Source organism: Procambarus clarkii, chromosome 20 (genome assembly GCF_040958095.1).
Source record: "Procambarus clarkii isolate CNS0578487 chromosome 20, FALCON_Pclarkii_2.0, whole genome shotgun sequence".
NCBI classification, from domain to species: domain Eukaryota; kingdom Metazoa; phylum Arthropoda; class Malacostraca; order Decapoda; family Cambaridae; genus Procambarus; species Procambarus clarkii.
This window is the reverse complement of record NC_091169.1, coordinates 29,985,432-29,990,302: the sequence shown is the minus strand read 5'-3', so window position 1 is coordinate 29,990,302 and position 4,871 is coordinate 29,985,432. Positions and strand designations below refer to the sequence as shown.

At 38.6% G+C, this 4,871-nt stretch overlaps 1 non-coding gene across 1 annotated transcript; it reads left to right on the top strand.

The window, feature by feature from the left end:
- The first annotated feature begins 4,402 nt into the window (after positions 1 to 4,402).
- Positions 4,403 to 4,521, top strand: LOC123755586 (5S ribosomal RNA). Its single transcript, XR_006772550.1, has one exon. It is a non-coding gene; the product is annotated as a 5S ribosomal RNA (ribosomal RNA).
- The last annotated feature ends 350 nt before the right edge of the window (positions 4,522 to 4,871 follow it).

Sequence of the window (4,871 nt, the reverse complement as noted above, 5' to 3'; positions counted from 1 at the left end):
ATTGAAGGTACATTGGTACATTGGGAGGTACTTCTATACATTAGAAGGTACATTGGGTATACTCTCATATACCCAATGTACCTTCTTGTATTTATATATTAATAAATAAAAAAATAAATAAATTATTGATATCTTTCATTATTAGCAGCGTTGCAATCAAACTTAGGTAAAATTTATCAACACTTTGTATGATATTTATGCAAGCTGTTTTTATTACCGTATTCTTCAACCACTTTTTACACCGTAATGATTTCTGCGACAATCTGCATTATTGGTATCGTCCACAAAATCTATCTCGTCAAACCTGCTGTCACTTTTAACCATTCTTCCTCCTTTCTGCTTTATTTCTCTTCTTGCTATCTGGTATCAACTAATCATCATTCATTATGACACTCAAAGGACCATTTAAAAAACACTAATTGACTACGGGAATTATATTGAGATCCAATTTGCATTAACCAACTGCCCTCTTAATGTGCGTTAGGGTAGCTGAAGCATTACTAGATATAAAACGCCGTTTTGACAACACAAGTCATGTACAGGAAAGTCACGATTTAATTATAAATATTAGAAACACACTTCACAGTCTTGAACAAAGGACTCCTTTTTTGTAGTCCGTAAGATGCATTGGGTTACAAGACATATATGCAGCCACCAGATATACCGTATGTGAAATTTAAATGTAAAAAATAAATAACAGGGGCTTTGTTTCACAAAAACCAGCTGACGTAGCCTAGCTCATCACTAACATCGTGTCGAATGCAGACAGCCCTCTTGCTTTTAGTCTTAACTGAATACAACACATTTTCATATATATTGCCCCTTGATGAATCTGCCCTTTCCCAACCTCCCCCCCCCCATGCCAAAAAATTGACGTTAAGGTTATTTAAATCACTGTCTGTGACCGTTAGCTACAAAAGTTGACATTTTATGCTGTCTGATGTGAAAAAGTCGCGGAATTTAGAAATAACACCATCAATAGTATCCAAGAAATGTGTAAGTACTTCATTCATAATGATGTGCTGCCCGAAATCTTAGCGAAACATCCAAAATTTGCTTACTGTAGGTAATGCATGCACATGACTGTAACGCTGCCGCCCATTTGGGTGGGTGTGCAGCAAGACTAGTAACTGTGTGACTCACTATAGATGTAAAGTGCCTTTTATAGTGACTGTTGTGAGCCTCTTGCTGAATCACTTGTGACACAAAAGATTATTGATGTGTGTATTTGTGTGGGTGATTAAATATGTATGTGTATGTATATATGTATACGTATATATATATGTACATGTATGTATGAGTATGTGTACATGTATATATAACATTAATAATTTTGTAATTAGCGTCAAAAAGATTGTTATTTGCGTACCTAAACGAACTAGAGGGTTCATTTCCTGAACCGATTATGTGCCTCTGTAATCCTTTACACCACCGCCCACAGGATGGGTATGGGGTGCATAATAAAGAAAGAAATTAAACTGATAGAGCTAAACAAAGACAGGAAAAAGGTCGGATTGCTAGGCTACTGACATCCACTTTCTGACGGATGATTGAGTATACTTGATTAATGAAGGCACTTGATTACATGTGTTCACAAGGATTGTTGGGCAATAAATCTGACGGTGATTATAAATTAAAATATTTACTGTGATCATAAGCTACTAACGTCTTCGTTCTTATCAACGATTGTCTTAGAACTTACCAACCAAACCAGCAGATAAAAATGTTGGCTGCTAACATTGTTTTGAACGATGATTTGAGCTGGTAAAACTGCCCACAAACTGGACTGGGTGTGACTGCCAGTCGCCAACGTCCATGTACTGAACGATTTGACTTCACTTGACCGCTAACTACTGTCATCCACGTTTTCAACAATGATTATTCAAAACAATAAGATGTTTGATTGACAATAAAGACTGCACAATAAAATCACATTAACGTGATGTATCAATGAGAAAATCTTTAGGAGCCATGAGGAGGATTCGAACCCGCTCACGTGGTACTCCTAAGCTAGCGCCCTACGCAAGCACTTACAAACCTGTACATCTTTTCTCAATCTTTGGCGTCTTTGTTTCCAATTATTGAACAGTTAATGAGCTCCGAAGCACCAGGAGGCTGTTTATAACAATAACAGTTGAATGGGAAGTTTTCATGCTTGTAAACTGTTTAATAAATGTAACCAAAGCCGTCAAAGATTGAAGAAAGATGTACACGTTCATAAGTGCTTGGGTAAGTACTTTTGTGAATCTAGCCCCTAGCCCACAACGCCACGACATGGTTAAAACAATACAACCTGGGATTCTACTGAATCCAAAAGGATTCAGTGGAATCGCAGGTTGCATTGCTTTTAAATTTACCAATTTGCTTTAACTTATTTTGTGCATAGTCCACATTTTTTAAATATCTTACCACAGACTAACTACTCACAAAATAGGAAATAAATCTTGGTGTAATAGTCAATCAATTACTGAAAAAAAAGCAAGGAGAGGCCGATATCAAATTGTCCATTACGTCAGTATATGTACTATCTAAGCAGGAAGATGAGTTGCATTAAGACAACATTGCGCCAAACATTCAGGTCTGACAGAAGTGAAATCACAGAATTTGAAAGGCGTAAAATTATGATTTGTTTCGATGTGAAATATCGAAATATAGGCAGCATAAAACGTCCACCAGACAGTGCGACTTCCTGGTTGCCAGGATCAGCTAGCTTGGGCTACCGTTATCTGTGACAGGTGGCTACAAGAGACGACCAACGACCAAGAATTCCCAACCCTGAGCATTCCATGTGTAAACTGAACAAGAACTCTGTAAATGGTCTGGCACACTACATTATTGAGTGCACATGCAAACATTAGACTCTTCAGACCTGCCGGTATGAAGTACCTGGAGTTTAGTAATTATTTTATTCACCCTAATGTTCTTGCGGATATCCTCATAATGCATCCAAAATTTGCAAGCGCAGCCTGCTGATCACATGACCCTGTATGATTAACCATCCTGCAAGACGGGGATTTCTTATTTCCTAGCTATATCTTGACACACACACACCCGAAGTAACCCTTCATATAGTCTCGGGTAGTTGCTAACTGTAGTTGCGGAACTTTTTGCGGAAATTATGAAAATCATGATGATACAAAATACTTTAAGGCCAAATACGACAAACAATTCAAGCGTAGTGATCAACACAATCTGTTCACCACCGAAAAGTCCTGGTTCGATTTCCGCGATAGATGGAGCCATTATATTTCACCTGATGCCTCCTGTTGCCCTAGCAATGAATTGTTACCCAGGAGTTAGTGAGCTGATGTGGTTTGCATCCTGGGGAAGAGTGACGGTCTAGCAACGTGGTGGGTATCCTTGGTGGGTATGTACCCTCGAGGTAATCACTTAGAAACATTATATAATTAGTGCTTTTATCTACTCCCTAACCATGGTTAGATAAAGTTTAAGGTTACAGTAGGTTAGGTTTACCAAACCACACACTAGAAAATGGTTTGGTCAACATATTTCAGCCACGTTATTGTGACTTTACATTGTGAAAGTCTGCATAGGTTAGGTTCGGTTCGGTTACATTAAAACAGTTGTAATATTCTCAAACGTGAAATATTTCGAAAACTAAACGTCGAAATATTTCGAAATATTTTTGAGTATCCAATAGAATTTCCATCGCTAAGCCTAATTGTTCAACTCGTCCTCCTGATAGAGCGTCGCATTTTGACGTATATTCTACCTAAGGCCAAAAATCGTCGTACTATAAAATGGTAGCGACTCGCGAAATTGACATACTGTAACGTTTTCTGTTTTGGATCCTCTGGTATGTTAGGTTAAGGGCACTTTAGTACGACAGTTTCTTGATGTTGGGAAACCTTAGGGGGAAGGGATTTCCTATCCCAGAACAACGGTACATCTAAGTTAAATGAAACTTCCCGTATTCACGGCCAGGTAAACAATATATCTTCTGTCCATGATTTTAATTAAAGGTTGAGTTAGATGGTTATGAGTATGGTTTTGTTAGAAGTTGGAACAACGCCAGCATTAAACTTATCACTCCAAGGCATTTACAAACATTTTTAAACTGTACATGTTATTCCTAAACAGCCTCGTTAATCATTAAGCTTCGTTAATCATTAAGCCAGAATGAATGAGAACAAGAAAACTTACCTGCTGACCCATCCTCACTGCCGTACCGCATGTGACATCCTCACGCAGCACAACGCGACATTTTGAACAAAACACGTTAAAGTGCAGACTATTAGGTATTCACTGTCTAGGAAATACACTAATTGGCGAGATAATTACCATACATATTCGAATATGTCAGACGTCACACGTCCGAGCGCCGCCAGAGACCCGCCAACATGGCCGCGCCCCGCCGGTCGCTTAAACACATTTGCAGGAGGCCAACGGCCATACCACGTTGAGAACACCGCTTCTCGTCCGATCAGCGAAGTTAAGCAACGTTGGGTTTGGTTAGTACTTGGATGGGTGACCGCCTGGGAACACCAAATGGTGTTGGCAATAATGTTTTAAGGTCATAAAAGTATTTGTGTACGTCTGGTACCATACTACTTGTGTAAAGGAGGAAATGTATATGTTTATCTCTCAGAATGTTTGGTAATATGTTTATTCTTTGTGATGTGTTTATATGTATGTATTAACACGATGTACTGAACGGGGTGAGAATAGCTTGAGCTACCTCATCCCTTTGTGTGATATTTTACCTCAATAAACTTATTTCAATTTCAATTTGCAGGACCACATGACATCATAGGGATGCATGTTTTTGGTTTACATACGACTTTTGGAGATCAACGGAGGAAGCCTCTGTGCTGACTTATTCTAGTAATGAGTTTCATTGGTGTTTCTAG